We start from the raw sequence: 27,069 nt of genomic DNA on the forward strand, positions 1-27,069 counted from the left end.
ATTTAATTCCCTAAAATGAGGAATCGTTAAATATTCAAGTCCCCTAAGCATTATGGGCTCTAACAACGCGATTCTTATTATTTGCAATGCAGTGCATCCGCACATTAATCATCCTATCAACAATGGTTTGCAGTTTTAGGTCACTGCGTAAAGATTTACATCAAACCTATTTCAGAAATCTAATGCATAGCGGCTCTTGCCGGATATCGATCTTTAAGTTTGTTAGATTACCGTTTTTACCGTTTCATGCGCCCTTAAATCATGGGTTGACAGATTACACTCCTGGCAACTCTGCCAAGAGGATGATATCCATAGAAAAATGCAAATAAGAAAGAGTATTGGATAAATTCCCAATGGAGTTATCTACGAGGCAAAGTTGCCAGCAGATTGATCAACTGACCCTAAGTTCGGGTTGTCCGATCTTTGCCCACGAAATAATTTCAATGGAAATGGAGTAATTGATCAATGATCTGCTATGATTACGTAGTTTCTACGAAAATTTCCTTTCGAGCAAAGCTGCTACCAATTTGAAAAACCGGGCTTAACTGCTCGTGAAAGGAAAAAGCTGTTACAAAAGTTTAGTATTGCATAATTGCATCTTCGCACTTGCAGTCGGCAACTTTGAAATCTTAGCCGGCTCCGGCCGATTTAAAACTCCGATTTTATTGTGAAAATTGTGAAAAACATTCGGGTTTCGAATTTACCGATTTATCAAGGTTAAAAATAACGAAGTTAGGTATCAAAGGCTATAAAAGCCTATATTTTACAAACGCTTTGTCTGTGTTAACACCGGCGAGCACCAAGTGAATATAGGATCGATATATTGACCTTTTGTCGGCACTCGTGCCCCTACAAAAAGTTCACGCTCTGTCAGATGCAAATTGTTTTTGCCACGACCGAAAACTTTAGCAATGAAATTCGGTATATGGCAGTTGATTTTTCGACCTTCCTTTACAAATTTGAGTTAATTTATGTTTGAGGCTTATATTCAGTTAAAGAGCGTATAATTTTGAAAATGAACCGCCATGGATGTTTTGGTTATTATAGAAATTATGTAAATATGCAAAAACACCGCCGATTTTACTGTCGAAGGGAACATTCTTTAAGTCAGTTTCCTATTAAATTGCATGCACCCTCTGGCGAGGGTGGAAACAATCACTAGAATCTTAAATAGGAAGGGGGGTTGAGTTATACCTCATTTGAAAGGTCTTTCAATTACCTTTCTAAACGTACTCGTTTTTTTTTTTTTGTTAAAAGGTTTAGGTATCAACTGTTTTGTAGCAAAAATTGTTATCGATGTTTTAAGGGTTGAAAACGTTGTCTATCATTTTCTAAACAATAATATAAACTATTTTCGAACTCCACTCTAAGAGCCACAAAAGCTCTTACTTGAATCTCCCTACGCGCAGCCGTAATTCTCCTCTTCAATCCTTGCAAATCTTGAAGTTGGGTTTTATAAACAACAAATTTGAGATGTCCCAGAAAAAAAGATCCGCAGATGTTAAATCGGGCAGTCGAGGTGGCCACTCAATTGGTGTTCTTCGGCCAAACCGTTTATCAGGAAACTTATCTGGTAACCACTGTGTAACGGGAAGAAAATAGTGTGGAGCAGCTCCATTTTGCTGAAAATGGAGAGGTTCTTCTTATAAAAGACAATGACCAGCCTTTAACTCTTGAAATAAAATTTATAATAATAAATAATATTTAAAAAAAAAAGCTCGAAAATTTCATTCTCCCTTTTTTAATCCAAGAGTCTTATTCCTACTCTTTTTTGCAAGTAGAATATGTAAATAATAGCATTTACAAAAACAATTAACCAAATAAAAACCAAAATAATCATCTGTTGTTTATGAAACCCAGTTTCAAGATTTGGAAGGATTGCAGAGAATAATTACAGCAGCGTATAGGGAAATTCAAATAGAAGTTTTTGTAAATATTAAAGTGGAGTTTTGGAACAGACTTCATTACTGTTTAGAAAATAATGGACAGTGTTTTGAACCCTTAGAACATTAATGAACAATTTTTCTAAAGTGTAGGTGAAGCTTATTTACGGTTTAGACATGATATTTTGAAAAGCTCTCAATAAAAAAAGGGTGAATTTGGAAAGGTAAAATCGAAAGGCCTCTCAAATGAGGTATAACTCAACCCTCCTTCGCATTTAAGATTTTAGTGGGGTTTTTTTACCCCCACAAGAGGGTGCATGCAATTTAATAGAAAACTGACTTAAAGAAAGCCTCCTCGAAAAAAAAATCTACGTGTTTTGCATATTTACATATTTTCTTTAACAACCGAAATGTCGAGGGTGGTTTATTTTCAAATTGACAGGCTGTATGTAACAGTTAAAAAGAGGGCGAAATAACTGAGGGGGTGGTATAGGATCAACAATTAAATTTTCAAAGCCGGTGGGTAATTTCTTCGGCACGCAGATAGCGCCATCGACAGTACTATGTGGTAGATCCAGAAAGTCTATGTTGAAAATTGACCTGTTCCTATCAACGGTCTTCTCATGAGCTCGAAAAGGTGCAATTGCAGTATAGTGATGGACCTGCGCCAAAGCAAGGTCGACCCGTCTGAAAGTTCGAAAGTGCTATTTTTCAGTGGACACCGAAAGATGAAAATTACTCACAATGAAACTTTTAATAGTTGCTGGATGCGGAAAAAAAAAGATTTAGTATTTGAATGAATAATTCATAAAAATGAACGAAAAAGATGTCGAAAGAAACACACTGAACTTGACCAAACCATTTTAATCATTCAAATATCATTGTTTTAATGAGGGACGCCCTGGGTGTCCGACTACAGTATAGCATCGTATTACTTTGTTGACAGATTGTACCGACCAAATGACTAATTCAAGCTGTTTGTAATGTTCCAATTAAACTCAATATCCCGTCTGCATTGGTTTGTCTATACCACCGTACATATATAAGCACGGAAAGCTCACTCGGCCGCGGAACTTCCAGTTATTCACATTAAAGCAGCGCCGATAGAATCTGAAGAAGCCACAATTCCGTGGCTTAATGCTGATTCGGCCGATTCTAGGTTAATTTTGTGGAATACTCCATTCGCTCCCTGGTTGGGCCGCTCTTATCACCAGATAACAGGCTAAAGCATAGTTTGCTAATACTTATAAGGAAAATAGAGGCAGACGCGTTATCTCCGACGTATTCGGGCGTTTAAATAAGTTTACAAAGGGCAATATAAGAATTTTATAAGCGCAATATATTACCGTTCAATTTGAGATAGCTTCAGATTCAATAGCTCTTGAAACTTCCCTAAGAGACGCAATAAGTTAAAACTATAATAATATGAAAGTAAGCTAGCTCGAAATTGCACTACTTAAATAAATTTGTCACGGAACTTGCAGAAATGAAAACCAACCCGTTTGAAAGAAAAATCCCCTATTACCCGAAGTCTCTAGACTTTTGCCCTTTTATATTATGCAAACTAATTCTCCTTAATAACTTTTTCCAATATTTGTGTACATGCATGTAAAACGAGTCCCTCGAAACTTTTTAAAAGCCCTGGAAAAAAATCAAAGCGCTGCTGCGATTCGCTTTGGTACTTTTACGCTTTACGTGCCTCGAGAAGGGCGGAAGCTGTAAGAATGAATCTGTTTACGGAACTTTATTTCGAGCTTTTCCTAACAAGAGAAACGGGGAAAGGTGGTGCGCACCATTTTCTAAAGTTACATCGCTGCTTTGATGCCAACAAAAAAACCTTAATGATAAGATTATTAAATGGCGTTATGCTTTAATGCACTTTCCGGCCCCAAATGCAACGCTTAGGCCGTAAAATCTCTTAACAATAATTCTCCTAAATTATACAAAGCTCTCGCTACCGTAGGCGGATTACTTCGCGTATCTTTAACATAAATTCTAACTTTGGAAGCTTTTCGTAATAATTTATAGGCCTTCCTGTCCTTTTTTCCGGAATAGATAAAATCCAAAGGTCAAAACGGAGACCATTTTCTGATCAGGCCGCCGAGAGCGGATAAGCCTCTGCTTGAACTAAATTGCCCCGCAAATATGGATTTTGTTCGAGGACCACTTGACAATACTGGAATTTATTGGAGCAACATGTATTGAAATAGTCTGAATAGTTTGCTATGCTAATTTTGTTGAGGTATTGGAATTCGCTGGAGGAAGGAGGAGTGAGAAACTGCAAAGAATTCCCATTCGACGGCATATGAAAATTTCCAGGAACATGTTTGCTTAAGCCCGAAACCTGCGGATCATAGTCCAGATTCAACCCGCTGAATCTTATGGGCGGAGATTTGCTCCGTTCCGGAAGCGACCTTAATGGATTAAGTCTGAAACCCAATTTGGACCGATTCACTTCGTACCTTAACATTATGGCATTGGTCTAATTCTTGACGTCGTAGCATGAACTGTAGCATTCCTTTGTGGCTTAATCTAGTTTTCTGCCATTCTTTGGCTCTTTTTCGCGCTAATTATTTCATGGCACGCTCAATTAATTGTTTTATAGGAGTTAGAGATGCAAAGTTCTTAACTAGAGACGTTATTAACATCAGACAAATTCCGAGGAAGCAGGGAGCGAAGTTTATTCCTCGCAATTTGTCAATGAGTGAATAGAATCACTTTGCATTTTGAAACTCTATCAAAAACTACAAAGCTTTTTAAAGTGTACCAGCGAACTCATAGACGCATTCAGGAGCGATTTTAATAGTTCGGATAATTTGTATTAAACTTTGATTTAGCCGAACATAAATAGAATTGTAAATAATTTGTTGACTGCATCAATGAGAACTGAACAGCTACAAGCTGCCGGTATAAATCAATATATCTCAGATTAAAACAACAGAGATGCCGTGACTGATTTCTAGTTGTTGCTTTCCTGTTATCTGATTCGCCATGTTCCCACGTGCTGCCAAGTCTCACATTGTAGCGTCGGAAAATTCGGTCGTTCCCATCAAAACCCCAACCCTTCTTAGGACTCGGGATTAGCACGCCTTGATGCCCACCAGCGCGCGGTGCCTAGTCTTCTGCACGCATTACGATCCCTTTAACAACGACTGATCATGACCCCGTGTAGTCCCCCCTACACGTTTAACTATTAGCTCTTCAAAAACAGATTTACTTTCGGATTCCGAGCCTACTCCCGACACCGTTACATTTATTTCATGGTCCTCAATGTATGTTGTCATCCTTCTAAATTTTCCTCGGATGCAATTATGTTTTTGATTATTTTTTATTACAATACAGAGGGTTCAAGATAAGGAAAGATGTTCGACATGGAGACATCCGCGTCTTGAATACACTACACATACTGCTCTCCAATAACAAATGAAAACGACAAAAACTGGATCCACTTGTCATGCCTGTGGAACGGGATCTAATGATTCTTACAAACAAGAATAAAAAGTGTCTGGGGCACTTCTGTCAACGAGCAGTAAAAATACATTCAAACTGTTTCTGTGTGATAAATGCTCGTGCATGTTGCTGTTGAAAACACCTACTTTTTGCCTGATTCGCAGAATTCATTGACCTATATGGAAAAAGCATCGGTTCCTATCAAATGGGCAGTAGGGATCTTGAGAGGGAATCGGGGAGGGGGGAGTTATGCGGCAGACCAGGAAAGGCGGTGGACCTTTCTGGTGGGTGGTTTTTCCTGAGCGTGAGGGAGCCACGATAAAAAATTTCCCCAAATGGCCAGACTCCCTAAGGCCGGACCAGCAAATGGGTTACATATGCAAAACAATATAAAATAATGCAATTTTCAATATTAATAGACCTATGAAATTGTCTGAAACAAACGGTCGGCGGCGCACTGCACAAAAGTTCAGAGAATAATGTATTTCTAATGACGTTGGCCCTGAAAGGTCATTTACAACATACGACTTCAACTTTTGGATGTACTAAGTGTTATTTAAGAACGCGACCATTCTTCAAGAGGCTATTTTTTGAGAGATTATGAAACGAAAATTTGATACAAACATAGATCCGGCGGTGCTTTTTTGTCCAGATACAGGATGTCAATTTTTTTTTTCATTATTACATATTAGAAAACTCATGGATAAAAAAGAAAACCACAAACTAATATGATGTTGAAACTTGGTGACAGTTTTTGAATGTAGTACAGATTTTTTTTTCTGGCTGGAAATTGTCCTCTATTGCTCGTTCCGTGCAAAAGAGTAATGCCGGAAATTTAAGAAAAATCTGACAAGCAAAACTTTTTATTAAAGCTACATGTAAAGAGATAGTACGATTTTTTTTTTAGTAAAAACACATCTAACAGTTAGTAACACGAAACTTGCGATAATTTCTGAAAATGTCCCCCTTCAACTGCAATGCAAACATTAGCTCGTCTTAAAGTGAATTACCGAACACGTTGAAATATTCCCAGCATATATCTTATCCGATTACATGAAGCCCGTCTCCGTTAGATTGTTCTTCTTCAGTGTTGACCAGAGTTCTAAATATAAATAAAGGATTTTACGCTCGCCAAAAGGAAAAAATCTAACGCATTTATATCCAGTTATCTGGATAGCCACGCTTGTGCTTAATGCGAAAAAATATAAAAAATGTATTAAAATCAGTGGTGCATAAATAACGATAATAACCATAAATAACAGAGCCAAATTTCGATCAAACTGGCGAAAAGGATTATTAAGGTTTCTTCGAAAAAAACATTTTTTAAGAAAAGTTTTACACTCTGTATCTCGAAAACGGAGCGTTGCCAGATCTATGTTTATATAAACTTTTCATCTTAGAATCACCCAAGGAATCACCCCTTGAAATTTGGTCAGGTGTTCAAATAACATCCTGTATATCTAAAAATCTCTTGTGGCTTAACGGAAAGGAACAAATTTCAAAAACCTGCAACTCGAACGCCCTATATCTAGGAAACGATATGTTGTGCAATTTTTCTCCATAAAACGCGTCGTGTTCAGTGTTTACTCGTCGAAAATCATTTTCTCCAATACAGCGATATAACCACACGAACTGAAGGCGAGTCTTCGTCCAATAAAACTCTTCGCGCAATGACATAAATTCCGATTTTTGCCATTAGTTGAACAATGTGCTACTAAATTTCGACAATCCTCTGACTACGGACGAACGTTAAAAAAGTTACTACGAACTCTTTTAAAGAAATTTAGTAATAAAATCTACTAGAAGTTTCGCTTTTAAGGCTGAATTGTTGCCAAGGCCACAAAGCCCACAATTAATAGATATAGGGCATAATCCCTGCTACATGACTTCTTTCAGCTTTCTCCAAGCAGGTAAATGTAGCACGAAATTCCTTGGGGACTAAAACGCTAAATTGCTCTCAATTCTTATGCGGATTGCCAAGTAATTATCGGGTGTTTACAGCCGGTTTTAAAGCTTAGCCGTTAAAAGCTTTCAGACGAGAATTAAGAGAAGCACTTTGTTTTATCATAGCACCGAGTGAACGAAAATATGGAAGGACGTAACGCTGCAATTTCGTACTAGGTTAGTTATGTGAGTAAAACTTACCCCATGTGCTGCAAAGCGCTTTAGCTTTTTGTTATTTTAGGGGACATCGGCACTTCAAAACCTTGCCTGCATCGAAAACCACATTTCTACTTGCAATAATTTAGTTGAATATCAAGTAATTTTCTTAACAATTCGAAACATCATCTGACTGCGGAAGACTGCTACAGACAATAGACACGGTCATGAAATTTCATGAAATTTGATAACGGTGCACTTAAGACTAGAATTTCAGCTGGAACGTGCTGTAGTGGCCGCTCTCGAGCAGAAACGAAATTACTCGCTATTTATTTTCAAACGGGTTTTATTCAAAAAAAAAAAACTTGCCCTTTGTCAGTAGTTGGAGCAAAGATTTATCTAACTGCAAAAAGTCATTACATTGCAACAATTAAATCCACAACGGAACCCCTTTCGAGTGCTCACAAGTAACTTCGCGAGCATATACATAGTTCAACTAATTGAGCCAATGCTCAGTTGATCACCATGTAGGAATAAGGTGACAAACGAACAGGCATTGAGCCGGGCACTAAGCAATTATATGTTTGCAATTAACGTAAAGGATCGGATCAACTCACATGATATAGGTTAATCACCATATAATATGATTCATCCGCACAAAAGCGAACGCACGATCCTCATCAGAAATGGCTTTCAGGTAACTGTTTCTACATTTTACCATATTACGCCGATCCAAGTCGTGATAATTGGGTAAAGCCCCTATTTTTGGGCATCTCTTAATTCCCGATACCTCTAAATAACGGACAATTATTGAATTCTTAATTCTGCCTATACGTAATGGACGGATTTTTTCGTCAAGATGTCGAAATGTGAATCAAATTCCCTGTTAATGGAGGGCAGACTAAACGACATCTGTTTTTGACTCGCCGCTGCAGGTCTCGATTTCGAAATCCATACCAACTTTATGGTTTCGTGTTAATGGTCAGACCCCACGTAATTGGGTTTTCAGCGAGCAAATAGAAATTGAAATTTAAGAGGGAGCGCAATTGGTTATTATTATTAATCAATTCTGGGTTGTTTTTTTTGAAGGCCAAAGAAAAAACTATTATTGCAGAGGGTCGCCACAATTTTGAAATGTGCAAATGCCCTTTGTCCTTACTTCAGAAAAAAAAAGAAAGGCTAGTTCAACGTAGCTGTACCTGGCTGCGTACAGGGCTGCTCGTTAGTGCGTCGAAGTGCGATATCTCAGTAACTATGACATTTAGGAGGAAATGAAATGTTTCGCATCAAAGGTTTCGATCATTAAGACGTGCGTGTTCTAAAATTCTTTTTACATCTACAGGGTCCGTCATAAAAGGTGTAGTATCAGAGTTCAATAGGACATCAAATTCCAATACTAGGGTAGATATGGGATGGTGGTTATATCTAGTAAAGAAATCACGGTTCAAGAATAAAAGCTATAAGTGTGCGTTTATTAAATGAAAATGGCAAACGTAAGAGGAAAAAAAGAGCAAGCGAACCGAGGCCTGTCTTATCGCAATTCGTTGTATTCGGGACTGCCCGGGTCAGCCTCTTCTGTTTCCCCATTCCCTTAAAATGGCGCCTGTCCCTCTGGGTCTCTCACCCCCGCTTGGGTCACATCTGGGTACCAGACGCCCAGAGGATCATCACTCTAATTGTCCTATAATAACGTCTCTAAGTATGGGACACAGTATTGTGACATAGAAAGAACGGATACATAAATTTAAGAAGATGACGAATATGGCCAGGTTTTGTGATCCTACAAAGGTGGTGGTACCAAATTATGTTTTTTTATGTCGATCCCCCTTTTTTGCCATGTTCCGTTTTATCGTTAAATGCTAAGGACGATTTACGCAAAGGGATTTATGTCAAAAATATACCATTTCCAAGTTATTTGGGAAAATTCGAAAATTTTGACAGTTGCAAGGTCTCAAGGAAATCGGTGCTGCACCGTAATCGCTGCGAGTGTCAGAATTAGTCTTCCGGGTCTGCAAGAGGTCCTAGTAAGCTACGTTTCGACGTGTTTGAATAAAAAAGAAACCATTTCCATAACCTCCGAAATAGGCCTTCGAAGTAGCATGAATTCAAACTCTAATAACTTGCCCATTTCAAATGGAATGTCCCAACTTTCCCGACGGCATCACGTTCAGAATCCAAAAAATCCACAACTTTTGTTAATATTAACGTATCCCTAAAACACAACCGTTACTAAGATCCTAAAAATTGCCCTTTTTCGTCTTCTTAAGATTGCACCGGTGACGTCACCCTAGGCAAATGTTACGCAACGCCCGATATGAAATGTTGGGATAAGTAAATAGGTCTTTTTTCGCAAAGCTGCATCTGTGTCCTGATCGAAATTGAGGGTAGTTTAATGATTTGTTGTGAATACCCCATTTGCATAAAGATAAAATTATTTCCCGTCGTTTTGATACCAAACGTTACCGTGCATTGCGTACGTTTGCCTAAGATGACGTCAATCGGGAACCTAAAAACGGCTGTGTTTATGGAAAGCGAAATATTAACAAAAGTCGAAGATTTTTGGATGCTGAACACGATGCCGTCGAGAAAATTGGAGCATTGAATTTGAAATAACCAAGTTATTGGGGTTTGAAGTCATGCAACTTCGGAAGCCTATTTCGGGAGTTATGAATTTTTTTTTTTTTTAAACACATCGAAACGTAGCTTATTAGGTCCTCTTAAAGTCCCATAAGAGTGATGCCAATATTCGCAGTGGTTAGGGTACAGCACCGATTTTCGTGAGACTTTGCAGTTATTTTCCGAATTTCCCGATTTTTTCCGAATAATTCCGATTGATTCCGAAATTTTCCGATTTTTCTCAAATAACTCGAAGACAGTAAATTTTTGATATAAGATCCTTTACATAAACCGACCTTAAAATTTGACGGTAGGTCCGAAATTGGCACAAAAATTTGGGGATTTGCGTAAAAAACCATAACTTGGTACTACCACACTTTTATGACGAACTCTGTATTTGAAAATAATTCGACAATGCGTACTTCTTGATGACCGAAAACTTCGATATGATATATTTCCTTCTAAAACTCGTGATTACTGAGATATCGCAATGTGACGCTCTAATGAAAAACCTTATATAGGACCATACAAATGGGCAACTTTGCCTTCATTTAAACTTCCATGTCGCTTCTTATATAGAATCCAAAACGCCCTAGACAATAATGCTTGCAAAATCTACTATATATGTATATGTATGGGACGTCAATTTGAAAACTTCTCACCCCTATTATCTCGAAAGGAAATAGATTTTTTCAAAACCGCTGGAACACTTCGGCTTGTTATCAAGAGATAACAATTTTAATGTGGAATTGGCTGCACCTATTTCACCCCTATACCTCCTAGAGTGACCCTGTCAAATATCGTAAATAGTAAAGGTGGTTAATTGATACATTATTTTAAAGGGTTTTTCATTCTTCACATTTTGGTACCTCATTTGTTACCTATAACTGTGGCATTATCTATTTAAGTGTCTTTGATCATTCTAAAGTCATTTTTCCTATTAGTAATTTAACAGCATTAAAAATAAGACTTTTTTATTCAAACATATTTCATGATTAGGAAATTATTGTAAAAAATTCATTTACTAACTTATTCACCCATGGGTCGTCGAGACGACCATCAAAAAAACATTAATTAAACATTGAAGCAAATATTTATCAATCTGATAAATTTCGTCGGTCGTCGAAAAGAAACATCAACGCAGAATGTGAATTTTTTTTATTGTTTACTATTCTTTGGAATGGAATGCCATTTCGTTAAATTTTTATATTATCTTGCATGGAAAATGTTATTTACTTATCTGTGGCACCGGTCGATGTTATCTCTTTCCTGGGTCGTTGCTTTTAATTGAATTAACTCAAAAAATGTTTGAAAAAATTCATTTTTTGTAATAATAGTAATACTTATAGTTACGATCAGAACTTGTATCCGTAACAACATATAAGGTATTTCATAAAAAATAAAAAAATTGTTACGCCACGGTTTTCTGAACCCGTCTGTACCTTCGAAAATATTAAAAAATAAAAATTCATGAAAAATTTAATACGTTTTATGTGAAACTTCTTTTTCTAAACTTTACGATTTCTGAGATCCAGAACCACTAGTCCATCTTACGTGGATCTCCACGTGCACGATATCGGCCTTACGGAAAGGTGAAGTTGAGCGACGGTCCAGGGCATTGGACTTTTCTGGTCAACGATTTTTCTTGGAAACAGGGGGCGGTGATTAACAATTTCGCTTAGGGTGCCGGACTCGCTAAAGTGGGCCCTGTAAGTACAGGGTGTCCAGTTTTCGACATTTTTCATGGTATTTATGTTATTATTGCAGTTCGACGGTTAGGGTTTTCGGAAACCTATATCGCTTTTTTGTCAAACGAATGATGCCGCAAACAGATTTATCGTGAGTTGTTAGTTTTTTAAATACAGGACGAAATTGAAAATTGCACATTTTCACACACCTATTGTAATTCAGTTATCTTATAAGTTATCGATTAGGTAAAAACGGAATCGTACACATTTTTTTATGTAGAATCAAGTCAGCCACTGTGCCCACTATTATATATTTCTGAAAAGCTCTTAGTAAATGGAACATAACTACTAATTGATATACAGGGTGTCCTATTTAAGAAATCTCAGCTTTGGTAACTTTATCAAAATCGGGACACCTGGGGAAACACGGAGTCCACCTCTGGATTTTGCGCAAAATTCCGTTTTTACCTAGTAGATAATTTATGAGATAACTAAATTACAATTAGTGTCTGAAAATGCGAAGTTTTTAATTTCGTTCTGTATTTCCAAAACCAACAGGGCCTTGATAAATCTGTGTGCGGCATCGTTTGTTTAGTAAAAAAGCGATACAAGTTTGCGAGAACCGCACCCCTCGAACTGCAACAGTAACGGAAGTACCCTGCAAAAGTGTCGAAAACCGGACAGCCTGTAAATATTTTATGAAGCTGTTTGAAATATTTTATTATTAATTATCTACTTCAGTTTTTATAACAATTTTTGTTAAAATTGAAACTCAACGTCTTAAACACCTGCATGGGGGGCGGTAGATAGGAATATCTTGAAGGAAGTTTTTGGAAAAATTTAGATAGGTGTCTAAGTGGTTCTCAAAAAATATATTATACATTTTCCCTGCGGTTATCTTATAGTTACGTCCGCTTATTTCGTTACTGATTGGATTGCTCCAATGGAGAGAAAAGCAAAAGCACGACCTGGATTTTGTAACTATGTGTTTCATATTATATCCCCCCTTACGCCGCCATCCCCACATTGATAACTACATGTGTTTCGTCAGACTTCATTTTAGAAGAACATACATACGACAATTTCAACAGAAGAACATCTATTGTTAAAAATAATATTTTTATTTTAGTATACTTAATTGGTACTACCTCGCTCGCATTTGTACGAGGAACTTTGTAAATGCTTCCCTGCATCTAGTGCTGAAACTGTGAGGTATTTGTTAGGAAATTAGATATTTTCTGTCGGGTCAATAAGTTGAAGTACCCTTTTGCATACATCAAGAGTATTAAAATCACGCAGTTCTATGAAATCTTAGTATCTTAAGAATGAAATTGTCTTGTTTAACGTAATTCGCATACGGAAGTCTGTTAGATAGTTTATGGGTTGACATCGTAATGAAACATAAATTGCAACTTACTTCAATATTTTTGAAAAAAAAAGAAAATGCGCCACTGATTTTTGTCAAAATAAAAATTGTTAACAAAAAATTTGTTGTTATTGTTGTTGTTGTTGAAATGGGTTCCTTCAGTTTTTTATTTTTTGCTTATGCTGTCTAGTGCTTTAATACAATATTTTTATTTGTTTTTTTTCTTTGTTTCTTGTTTGTTGTAATTGTTGCACCCAGTATATTGTGTTTTTCGAGCAAAATTTCGTCATGAATTTTGATTTAGTTTATACAGGTGAGCTTTATACTTTACCAGCCTAAATCATGGAAGACACGTTTCCGCCAGCGAGAATTTTAAGGCAGTAGTAGCCAAGGCCGGTCTTAGCAAATCCGGCGCCCTGGCCGAAACTTCTAATCCCCGCCCTCCTAACACCCACGAAAATCCACCATCTAAGAAAGTCCGCCATCCTGGACCATCGCCCAACTTCGTCCCTCCATGAGACAGGAACAAACGGTAGTGTTAAGGAAGTTCAGTATTTTAAATCAGACTAATAAGATAGTTTTTCATGGCCATTTCATATTGCATCCGAGTGCCTTATCGCTTAGCTTTGAACATGAATCAGGATTAAATAATTCCAATTTCAAAGCGATTCGTTTTTAAACGACCGATTTAATGAGTCAAACCGGGTTTTTCTTCAAAAAAAAAATATATATTAATATGCATTTATTTATTCCCAAGAAAAATTTTTAGTCCTTTAAATTGCTTGTAATATTTAAAAAAACATTCTCACAAATCTTTATCCGGTCAAGGAAAGTAATCGAGTTTAATAAATATTTAAAAGTGAAAGAAGCTATCGGTAAATTAGTTTTTTAAGTCGGCACTCCAGGCATTGAAATTCCGAATTTTATTTTTTAATTTAAGTCCCAAGTTCAGCTCGAACCCTGAAAACTACTTCATTAAAATCGCGGTCCGTAAAATTTGCGTTTGGGGCTTCTATCCCTCGTAAAAAAAAATGCCTCTATGAACAATGCGGTTAACATTATTACATTCTGAAAATTGGGAAGTTCGTTCAGCTAGTTGACGTCTAACAAAAAGCCACGAGAAATGTACTACAGGCGTTCCTCCAAATTGGCACAAATCGCATCAAAAGCTGAAAATTTATCCCAATTGTACAAATTTTCATTCTGAGAAATCCAGTTTGGGATGATTTTCTAGCTGTATGGGAAATAAATTTTGGGAACTTTCATCGATATAACTTTAACGCTTTGCATCCGGGCTTGTTTGGAAGTTAAATGTAAAGAATAACAGTTTTAATAACAAACACACGAAGTTTCTATACGATGTATGTACAAACCATTGCTCGCTAAATATTTCAGTATTGCATCCATTATTCAACAAGTTTACCTTGCAAGAATGTTTACATTAAAATCTATATCTACGGTTGGCACATCCTCGTAGAACTTGTTAACCGCATCTTTATAGAATTTCCTGAGTATCTAGAAATTAACATGTTGTTCACTAAGCGCGTTCCGATCGCTAAAGCAGCGTGAGGCTCTAAATGATGATCCCCCCTCTGTTCACATTTTAACTAAATATATTTTTCATTCAAAAACACCATTACGTAAGACAAAAAAAGACTATCTTTTGACGTTTATTAATTTTTTTTAACGTTGTTCAAGCCACCGGTGGCGCAAAATGGAAGATTTTTCAAAATTGAAATATAGATCAAGTGACGCCTACAATTAAAGGTATTTCAAAACTACATTTAATTTTGTATTGTGATTCAAAATCTATCGATTCGTTTTTCAGAGAAAGAGCTATAAATTTGGTACGGAATGCCATACACACACACACACACACACACACACAAATAGATAGTATTTAAACTTGTTTGCTGATAGGAAACTGGTTAACAACAGCGAAAGATACAAAAGATAGAAAAAACTGCACTAAAAGTAATTGTAAAACAAGAAATTCAGATAAAATAGAAAAACAATCAGCACAAATGGACCATTCTGAACCCTGTTTGCTTTATAAAGCAAACAAGACAATCTCGCTTCCTTTTCCATTCAACCCCTCTATTGGAGCGTTTTTAAGTTCTTTTTTTCTTTGCATGTTATAAGTGATTATGTATATATGTTTAGACAGAAAGATTACAAGGGCAAAAGAGGTCAAATAGACGATAGTCCGTTTCCCCTGTAAATAAAGAATCTTTATATATACGGGGTGCATTTTAAGTAGGCTTTCCTCTTAACACGGAATATACCCCAAAAACCTAAGAAAAATCTTTATGTAATAGATTTTGGAAATCTCAAAAACAACAGAAATACGCGTGTACGAAAGTCTGAATAAATAACAAAAACTTCAATTCTATTCAATCTATTCAGTCCTGGACTGGTTGTGAAAAGTATTCAAAATTTCCGTCATCGGTTTCAGATACGTAAATTGTCGCTCGCCTTATGCACGGCTTTATACATGCTGTTAGAAGAGACCTTTTTCCTCGAATTATTTCTCCGGTGTTTTCTATCCGTTTCCTCAACTCTGCCACTGTGTTAATTTCAGTCGTAAACACCAAACTTTTTATGTAATCCCATAGATAAAAGTTACGTGGATTTAGGTCTGACGATCTCGCGGACCAATTTATTGGCCCATTGCAACTTTTCCACCTGTTAGAAAATTAGTTATTTAAAAGCTCCCGTAGATATTTCGGTTCTTTTTAAGCTTTCGGAAAAATATTACATAAAGATTTTGATATTTTTTTGAGGTCCATGTCGCATTCAAAGTAACACTTCTACTTAACATTGTCCTTGTATACTGGAGTGTGTCCAAGACGGGACTGTTCAGCATGGACGTCTCGTAAACAGTAACAGATACTTGATTCTATAGGAGAAAAGTTGCGTATTCAATAGAGTGATTTCACGAAACAGACGGATTCTCGGGATTATTTTTAGTTTTTTAGTGATTTTGAAAAAAAAACATTCCCGACGATTTTTTGGAAACTTTTAATTAGAAATTGATTGATACATCATACTTAATAATTTACTTTTTTCCTGATTTTCATTAGAATGAACATAACAGGCTCTGCGGAACTTTTTTCAATACAACAATCTCCTGATATGAAATGCCATAAAAATGCTCATAGAGAAATAAATTTTATATGGTAAGGTGTTACATTTTATTTCTTGATAATTCAGTTGAGGCAGAGTGCTCGGATAGAGGTGTTTACACCGAAAGAATAGAGAATCCAATATGGTGATATAATGTTTGAAATTGCATTGATCGCAAGTGTATTTGAACCTTTGTATAATCAGGACTTAAATTCAAGAGAAGATACTATCAAGAAACCCGTCCGTTGCTTTCGAATTTCACAATCGCATTTGCCAGCATCATTTTACTTTACAAAGGCTATTGTCTAGAAAATCTAAATTTAAAAGGAATGCATAGACAACACATAAATTTTCTCAGTTCCGATTCAGGGATTTCTCTTTATGCTGGCTGGCTACATGCTTCTTTACGAGAGGTGCAGAAAGCCATATATAGTTTATAGAGTTCGAGTTTTATAAGATCACTTCCTTAAGCCGCTGTCTTTAGATTTGAATTTTAACGAGCAATAGCTCATAACGTTGAATTCCGTCGTCGAATACGTGGAAATCGTGCTTTTTCAATTTAATTTGAACTGCCGCCCGTTCAAATTTTCGCCCCAAAAGTGAATGTTACCAAAACCTCCGGTTTTTGTTTTATTTTTGCCGTAGAATAAACTTTTGACGCGTTCGACGTAAACAAACCACTGAAGTTATAATTAAGTCCCGCTGAGAATATTCGTGTTAAAGAAAGGACAAAATTTCCATTACGTTGTACTGACAGATTAAAACTCTTAACCCAAATCGCTTTATTCAGAACAACGTAATTCATCCGACAAGTGCTAAAATAAACAGTAAAGGGTGAATCGATATAGAAAATATGTTAAAATGACCCAACCGGGCACAATATTTTATCAAAAAGTGGCCGTACAAATGTTCCATGTAATGCGTAAAGTGAATGTATTTCGAATGTTGGATTTTAATTTGCTTTCGCAACCACGATATGTTTTCGGGTAGGAGATTAAACATGGAAGCCATGTTTGTTGATTTTAAAATATCATGATAATAACATCAAATGAAATTGTTTTTCAACAATTCATCAATTTGTAGTTTGTCGCCCGTCGAAATAATCTCCATTTACGCCTACTCGTTCAATAAACCAACCCAGAGTTATGGGCAAGAGCGTTATTAAATTACACCAAATGCGAATGCAATTTTAGCTCGAATACAACCTTTACATTATTAGATTGGAAACAGCGCCAATAGGCACAGAAAGATCTAGGTCCGATCGAGATTAATATCATACTCGATGAGTTAACAAACACAAAACATAAACAATAAAAAGCTATCTTTGGCGCGTTATTTTTCATCGTTTAATAAAAAGTGATTAATAACTAGACGATGAAACTATGGATTTAAAAAGTCAAAACCAATTATTCCAGACCGGTTCTAGGGAGCGGCTGTCTATGCGAATTTCTATGCTGGAGAGTGTGAAACCCCTGGAGAACAATGAATCGACCATTAATATTTGCTTTTTTTTCTTTGCTCGCTACAAAAAAAGAAATGTTTAATTTATTTTTGGATATCGCTTTGATTAAAGGCGCACAAGCATCAGACAAACTTAACCCTCAAACGGAGAAAAATCTACCCTCCTCTACGAAGGAACTATGGAGAGCTGGCTGGAGTAGTTCTTAAGTTTCGAAATTTCCCGCCCGCATCTTAATATCTCTCTCGCACATTTCAAAAACTCATCTGTTTATCGTTCTTCCTCCTTCCTTCGTCCGCCGCTACCCCCACGAGTTCCCTCCACCTCCCGATGACTATCGTTCTTCCTAAATCCATCTAGAGCCTGACTGTTGGCCCTCAGTAATACTCGCCATGCGAAATAGTTGAGTGACCCGTTCCTTTAAATCTGCAGAGATTCTATTATCCCTTAGACTCTAGGCATGGATTGTTATTGCAGGTGCAGAAAAATGGAACGAACCCCACGACCGATTGCTCTCAAATCGGTCGGTATTCTACAGGGTGGCCCAGGAAAAACTGTCCCCCCAGGGCAGCTTTTCTGTTGCTTGTAGAAGAAAAAACGCTAAGACGCGCCAGCTTTGATAGAGAGAGGGGCATCATCTAGTAAAAAAGTGGTTTTCCAAATGTCATCCCCCCCCCCCCTGGAAAGCGCCCTTTTAAAATTTTCAAGATCGAATGGGGACTGTGTTTAGTTCGTTTGAAAGGCAATTTTATTCCCTACGTGGTCAAGTTTTCTTTGCTTCTGTGCGTCACTTTTGCAGAAATTAAACAAAAATCAAATACCTTGATTTTAATTATGAAGGTTGTTGCAATAAATGCTGAAAGTCTACAGTGAAATTCAAAATGTCTCGACGTCCCAGATCTATCAATGAAAATACATTTCCAACATCGTCTTTGAAAATGATAAACCCTCATTTTTTCGAGAGAATAATTTATTAATATTTTCTTCGGTACTTGGTGGTTTTGGTACTTCGTGGCATGACATCATTTGGCAGTTCCTTCAATTTTTAATTTGGTTAAAATGGTTTACACGTTACGAGAAAGAATCGAGATTATAAGTCTGCGTCACAAAAAGAATAATTTCAATAATTCTGCATGAGCGGCAGCTCGTGTCTTCAATTTAAATCATCCTGACAAAACGATGTGCCACCCTTATTTATCTAGATTGCTAATGAATTTCAATGAGGCTGGTTTTATCCAAATTAAAAAACATGAAGTTAACCTTCGGAATTGCAGTTCTGTGATAAGTCCAAACAGACAACAGAGCGTCTGTACGAAAAATTGCTGAAGAATCCGGCGTTTTAAAAAGTACTCTTCATAGCATTTTAAAAGAAGTAAAATTCCATCCTTATGTCATAAACCTAGTACAGGAATCAAATGAGCATGATTTTGACCGTTGATTAGAATTCTCGGACTCCTTTAGTACCATGTTCCATTTACACAGACATTTGTTGTATAATACATTTTCCGATCAATGTTGTTTCTTTCTAAACAGTGAAGTTAACAGACATAATTGTCATCACGTGACATTAATCCGCTTTTGTTCCAAGAAACACATACTCAATACCATCAAAAATTGAACTTTTGAGTAGAATTTTAAGATAATCACATTGTTAAACCGTTTTTCATTCCTGGAGACTTAATTGGAAAATATAGTCTACGACTTCTACAAGGCACCACACATGCCAGGATAACTGAAATAGCTAACAAGAATTAGCTTTCCAACAATATGGAACACCTCCACACTACACCGCTGCTCTCCAAAAATTTCTAAATGAAGAATTCCCTGGAGGGTGGATCAACAGAAGAGGTCCAGTGAAGTGGCCCGCGTGTTCCCCTGACCTTAACCTCTGGATTTTTTGTTACGAGGACATCTAATGTCTAAAATATGTGAGATATAGTCTGATTTCTTCGAGGAGTTGCATGCCCGAATAATCAGAGTGCAGGTTAATGAGACTAGAAATGTTATACAAGGTGCGGCAACATTTTGAGGCTCAGCTGTACATATGCATAGAAGACAATGGAGGTAACTTTAAAGTTTTTTGCAATGAAATACATAAAAGATTAGTAAAAATGATTCAAACCAAGTTATTTGGATTTTGTTGAATTTCTTCAAGGCCGAGGTACGGAAATAAAAAATTGAAGCTTAATCATGTAGAGCATAAAATTACCTCCGAAACAAGGTATAACACAACCGCCTGTTCCAATTAAAAAATTTCAAAGGGATCGTTTCCAGGACTTGAATGATGGTATTTCGAATACAACTTTTTTACCAAATGATGTCTCCCTCTTTGTCAAATTTGACGTGTTTTAGGATTTTTTTCTTGAATGAAGAGATATGCAGAGTAGACACATTTCCCTGAGACACCCTGTATAATACGACGATAATCGTAGAGGTACTCGACTTGGAGCGATGTTCTATGACTTCTATACCCTGTTTATCGTAAGAAGCTTCGAATATCTCAAAATAGGCATCAAGCTCGGACTCCACCTCTTCGTTATTCGCAAATCTCTTTCCACCAAGCCATTTTTTAAGGTTGAAAATAGAAAATAATCTGAGGGGGCTAAGTTTGACAAATACGGTAAACGAGGAAAGAATTCAAAACCAAGTTGATTGATTTTGGCTATCACGATGATCTGTTTATTGCTTTTATTTTAGGGAGATAATTAATAAAAATTATCTCACGTACTTCTCAAAAAAACTGACACCACCTCCGTCCCTACAGATGAAACGGTTTTCGCCTTCTTTAGAACCGATTCGTCTCTTTAAGTTTACTACTTTGGCTGCTCATTCATCTTAGGTGTGAAATGATTGACGATGATTGACCCATGTTTTATCCATGATTGTGAATCGACGCAAAAACTTGGCTTTATTAATACGAAACTTTATTTAACGCTGCCTCGAAACATCCTTACGGCGATGTCTCTGTTTAATTGTGAGTAATCGCGGCACCCATCTTGGGCATAGCTTTCTCATACCCCATTGTTGGGTCAAAATGCGATGTACGATACTTTTTGAAGTGCCAATCTTCCAGTAGAGTTTTGTGGATTTTCCCATGGATTTCTGGAGTGGTCACTTCATTGTGTCGACCACTACAAAATTCATCTTGGTAGCTCGTACAAGTACGTTTAAACTCTTCTACCCACTACTTTACAGTTGTTAGCGAAAGACCAGTTTCCTTCAGAGTAGAATCTAACCCCGCTTTGATGTTGGATGAAGTAAGGCCTGTCAAGTTAAAATATTGAATCCCGCACCGATGATAAATTTTTTTCCTGTTTACAAAATTTCTAAAAGTGTTTAGTAAAAACGACTACAAAACAACCGCAAATCAACGTAGCGCCCTCAAACTTTATTTTAGATTTTTCTAATATAGGTAATTTTTTAATAAAAAATCGCCATCTATATGTCAGTTTGAGGTACTTCTAGGAGTATTCTCGTACCTGTCTTTCCGGGTTATTCAAAAATTTCTGAAATTTCATTGACGGTTACTGGGCGTTTCTCACATGGGCAATTACCATAACTTTTGCTAACTCAACTAGTCCAATAATAGAGTCCTGTTATCAAATCGCTCGAACCACGAGAGTATTTTTGTATTTCGAAGAGATTGCCTGAGAGATCTGACTGCTTATTGATGCAAATATTAACATAATGAGAAGGTAGTACTAGAGAAACTTTGAAGCGACGTTTTTTAGAAGATCCGAGGGAAAGCATTAAGCAGGTTCTTAGTGAAATTTATCTACTCTCTCTAAGGACCACAACAATGAAACTCCCTTAGAAACGAGGTAATCGGCCAATGAGGAGGTTCTGTTTTCAAGTTAGCTATAAATTCATGTCTTAGTCAAGCTTCTCTAAGTCTCAGCACCTACATAATCTATCAGGCAGTGATTTTGCCGTAAATTTCTATCAAAATTAATTTTGCAGTGCTCGTATCGCTCCCTCTCCTATCGTTAATAAAAATAAGCGAGAGGGAATAGAACTTCAAGGAATGTTATTTTTGTGATGTAATTACCAATAAATTGTCATTGATGGAACATTTTAGGAAGATCGCAGAACACATCGGACGTAAGACATGTGACAATATGGCATAAGATATGCAGTAAATACTACTTGGAGCACGAGTCAATTCAATTTAAATCGACGTCGTCCAAAGTATTGCTCACGAGAGCACCATTAGAGTACGTTTGTGATACCTCATGCGACATCTCCTTGAATTCAGTTGATTTGCCCCCTTTTAACTCCAAACGGTATTGACTACACATCTCATCTTACATGTCTCATGCATCTTTGGTGAGGGAACAAACATTTCCTTTATGGAAAAATAATACAATTTGTCATACTCTTTGTGCAATAATAGGGGAACAACGTAAATAACTACTAAAACGTGGTTGATTGTCGAGTTTCGATATCATTACCCATTGTAGTGATTTATAAGCGAAGCATAAATTATTATAAATTAAACACTGACAAACGTTTTCGTATTTGCTAATAAAAGGTGGCAGCTTGAATCACAATTAGTCTGCTCCACTGGATGTGGCAAATGAAATCCCGATAGTAAATTAACGTTGTGGAATTAGCATTTCGTTCTGCGCTATTGGATGTACAAATTGAACGCTATAGTTGTTAGCAATTTGTTTTTGTGCCTTCATTATTTCAATCATCTAATGGTAATGACGTTTCGGTGAGGGCACCGCGTCCTGGACATTTTAAAAAATTTTAAAAATCATCCCCATTATCAGCGGAGCCGTGACTGCGGGGTGAGCTTCAACTTCAAACTTTGCCCATAAATTATAACTCTAACAAAACTGTCTCATTATCAACCTTGCAGTGAATTAGCCCCTGTCCCACAGCTCCAATTTCTCGTTAAAAATCCCTGCTCTGTGACAAATACGCTTGTTGGAAAAATAGCATAAGTCCACAAAGTATTAGCACTTGTTGTTTACCTAACTTGGAACAATATCCAGACAAAAGTGTAATTAAAAGCTTACTCCTGAAATTCAGAGCTGGAAATTTCCGAGCAGACACAACCGGAAAACCAAATTATCTTTCGGTATAATTTCGAAGTGGAAATTTACTTCGAAGCGCATTTACTGCACCGCTTTTTATTGTAGCATTTTATTCCTTTGTATCCTCTAAATAAATTATGACTCCCCCAAAAGCAACACTGAGAGAAGTTTATTGAGATATCTGGGTTTGTAAATTAATACCCTTTAAATATAAATTGCCAGACTAATTTATCACTTAAAGGAGGAGGTTGGAAGCTAAGGATAATGAATTACCTCGCCAAGATATTAATCCTTTTAGACAAATTAAAAACTTCACATTAAAATCCCTCAAGGAATTTCAAGTTTACTTTGTAAATATTTTGCTTGGAAGCACTAGTTTAATAGGTGAATTGCAAGGAAAATAAGTGTTAAAGGAGAGTGCAAAAGAAGAAGGTCTTTCGAGGGCCCCGAACAGAAAAAACTATAAAAGATCATTTTAAAATAGTTTCTAAATAGACATCACAGCGAGTTTTAAATTAATACGTCCATTTTTCACTTATTTTCAAGCATGAGACCGAATAATAATCTATAGAGAGGTCGTTAGTTCTTTATAGAGTCCCTAACTTGATAAAATCTATAAAGTTTGAGCGTTATAATAGTGTTCAACTTTTACAATATCAACTTCAAGCGCTTGTAGTAGGTATCAGAAATGCTCTAGAAAAACCTTTAAAAAATTTTGTCATGGGCAGAACTGATTCGAATCCTGGACGTGATGATGTCCGAAGCGAAGTGCAGACATGGATAAATTCGGTGAAAACATTGTCCTTTGATTATAAAGAGTGTCGCGAGAATAGCGCCAAATTTAAATTTGGCGCCATTTTTTCGGTTTTGCTCAACCTTCCTTTACGTTCGGTGTTAAAGTCCTAAATGTTCAAAAAGAGACTGAACAACGATACAATAACACATTATTTTAATTAATAAATGTTATTTCAAAAGTGGTGGAAGTTTGGGTGCCCTAATACCCAAATTACGTCCATTTGTTGACCGGGAAAATGCTCCAAGTGTCTCAAATCTTATAAGACTAGTGAGAAAGTTCGAGAAGACTAGGCCAAGAGCCCAAGAACACGCATTCGATATCCCGCTCACGAATTGAACATTACAAGAACTATTATGCAGCATATTCTTGCTAAAAATAATATCCATTTTCGTGCCTATAAAATCCAAGTTACTCAACAACCAAAGCTTAAACGTCATTCTTAGAAAAGATTATTCGTTAATTAGATTATTAAGCAACAAAAAATGAACGGTGATTTTTCCAACAAAACCATTTTCAGCGATGTGTCCCGTTTCCATGTTGATGGCTTCGTAAATAACCGAAATTATCGCATTTCGAGTATTGAAAATCCACATGTGGCTCATAAAAAGGAAATTCATCCTAAACGTGTTACTGCTTGATATGGATTTCGTCCAGGAAGTATCACTGGACCATTTTTCTTTGAAAACACTGCAAACAACACACACAAAACATACATACAAAACGGCCAGTGGTGAATGGTATCGGAGGATCATATCCCAGTTTGTTGTGGCTTACGTGAATGGTATTGATTTCGAAGACATGTCGCTCCAACAGGAAGGTGCTACTTGCCACACATTACATGAAAATATGGCATTATTGCACGAGACATTCCCTAGTCATGTAATCTCCCATTTGGGCGACATGAATTGGCCACTTAAATCGTGCGATTTAACATCTTTGGAGTTCTTTCTCTGCGGTTTTTTGAAGTTGAAAGTTTACGTAAGTAAGTTCACGAGCACCCAATCATTGAAAGGGGACATTGAACACTTTATCACCAAAATCCAACCACATTTATGCCGCAAAGTGATTGAAAATTTTATCAAAGGGGCGCTAACGTGCCAGCAAAGCCGAGAAGGGCCTTTATCAGATATACAGGGTGTTAATTAAATAGATGTACTTATTTCAAGGCATGAATCTTTAACGGATTTTATCACATAAAGTTCCTATGAATGTAGCTCCGCAACGTCTTCGTTTAAGAAGTAGAGGATGTTAAAATTTCATTTTCAATTTGGTTTTCAAAATTTATTTAATGATAATTATTATTCAAATTAATGAAATATTAGAAAAGTCGTTGGTAGTTGCACCTCCGACATCTATACATGCATCTTATTCTTCTTAACATTCATTGGCACACTACCTCGAATACACCTGGTGTATTTTTTATTTAAGTGCAAGAATCGATTATTCTATTTCTCAGGTCTTCTCATTTTCCACCGAAGTTTTGTACAAGAAGTCGAAAGTGACCATTTTCAACAACTATTATAATATTAAATTAATTTTGATAATTTCAATAATTGTCATTAAATGATTTTGCAGAAGTTATCTCCAAAATCGTTACTTTTACAGATATGTTCCGAGAGTACCCTTTTCCAGTAAAAGTAAATGTACAATAAAACTATTAATACAAAAGTGGCATACGGTGTAGCACATAAAAGTTAGGGCCAATTGAAATTTGATGGAACCCTGTAGCTGGGGCCCTCTATCAGGAATAAAAAAATTAAGACAATATGTGAATTTAGCGTCATAAAAAACCTCCGTATACGAAATTTTGTTCGATTATTACATCTCTGTTGAAAAATATAAAAAAAAATAAATAAAAAATGAAATTTCAATAATCGCTATTTCTTAAGTAAAGACGTTGCTGGTCCACATTCATAGGACCTTCTTGTCATAAAATCGATTGAAAATTCATCCCTTAAAATAAGTACATGTTCTCAATTAACACCCCGTATAGTTTCGTACATAATTTTGTCATCTCTTCTACTTTAGGATTAAATATAAATTTTGGTGTTAAAAAAAGACGTACTTTATTTTAAATTTTAATTTTGCGTTTTTACTCAGACTCCTTTGTGCTGTCCACATCAGAAGATTGTTTTAGTATCCAAAAATTGCATAAAACTTTGAGGATGGGAATAAGTTTCGCTATTTTTGTGGTCTCCATGTTCGATATTTTGGTTAACTTTTAATAAAAAGAGATTCTAAAATTTCCTGAAAATTCGCTACTCCACAAGGAACTTTGCAAAATATTTCACAAATTAAATCCCGTCGATATTGGGCATTTAAATTAAAAAACCGGCAACCGGACGACTCCTTTGACAAAATGCGGCAGGATGCCAGAGCTGAGTCGGTCAGAAATTGGCCGTTCCACTGGACAGAAGAACAGATACAGTGAATCAGCAATGTCTCCGCTGATTGTGCTGTAGAGTTGCTGAGATATCGGCTTCAGAAAATGAATTAAACATTTTGAAAAAAAATTGTACTTCAGAAAAGGCTTAACCTAGACTTACCATATTTCGGAAATGTTTGTGTTTTATTAACGTTTCTATTGGCTAAAAATTTAAAGTGGCTAAAAGCTCAATAAGGGGATAGTTTTGAGGTGCGTCCCCCTTAAAATTATATGAATATTTTTAACCCTAATGTAATATACAACCAAGATTTAACAGTATGATAGTAAATTTAATTTTACATTTACTTTTATTGTTGTACATGTTTCGAGCATCGTTCGTTATTGCGGAAAAAATTGTGATTTGGTGTCAAAACCTATCAAATCGAGCAAAAAGGAATTATGTGCCTTGAACCAAAAAAAATCCTCTAACCGTTTTTTAATTGTTCTATTGCTGAGATGTGACTCTTGTCAAATTCAGTATTTTTATAGAGGATGTTTTTGCAAACAATAACTAAAACAAAATTTTGTTATTAATAACAAAAAATTATTCAAAATTTAACACTGTTACTTATTACTAAAGTCAGACAAATACTAAAGGTATTGTTCAAAATAGCCACCATTTTCTTTCACACACAGATGCACTCTTCGTCAAAAGTTAAAATCCACTCAATAATTATATAATTTTTGTATATATGGATTTTTGTTGTTGATGCACTTCCACAAATCTTCCTCGGTTTCAACCGTCGTCAAATATACATTTTTTTTTTTAGTCCCCCAGAGGAAAAAGTCACATTTATTTAAATCTGCGGATCGCGGTGGCCAGTGTTGAGGACAATTATTTCCAAGACTTATTTATCGATTTGGAAGCTATTGATTTAAAAATTCTCGATCGTTCATACTCAAAACGTGCATCGTGCATAAACCACGTTTTATAGCGTACCTGCATAGGCAAATCTTTCAATAGCCCAGGAAGAGTATTTTGTAAAAAAAAATGGGTTTCGCGGTTCAATTGGTTTAGTAAAATAAGCGGTTCAATCAAACACCTTCCTACAACACCTGCCCACACATTTATTTTAAATTCTCTTTCGAAATGATGGGTTAGTGTAGCACGTAGATTT

General features: G+C 36.3%; 1 protein-coding gene across 2 annotated transcripts in view; it reads right to left on the bottom strand.

Moving 5' to 3' along the window:
• LOC136343454 (octopamine receptor beta-2R-like) overlaps positions 1-27,069 on the bottom strand; it is a 137,799-nt gene that overhangs the window by 76,207 nt on the left and 34,523 nt on the right. Inside the window, exon 1 of one of the 2 annotated variants that reach the window (XM_066290184.1) lies at positions 7,479-7,565. The exons of the other annotated variant lie outside the window; for it this stretch is intronic. The gene's annotated coding sequence lies outside the window, so the exon portion shown is untranslated. Of the gene's footprint in view, positions 1-7,478; positions 7,566-27,069 lie in introns of those variants that run through there. 2 annotated transcript variants of the gene reach the window in all.

Source organism: Euwallacea fornicatus, chromosome 14 (assembly GCF_040115645.1).
Source record: "Euwallacea fornicatus isolate EFF26 chromosome 14, ASM4011564v1, whole genome shotgun sequence".
Lineage (NCBI taxonomy): Eukaryota > Metazoa > Arthropoda > Insecta > Coleoptera > Curculionidae > Euwallacea > Euwallacea fornicatus.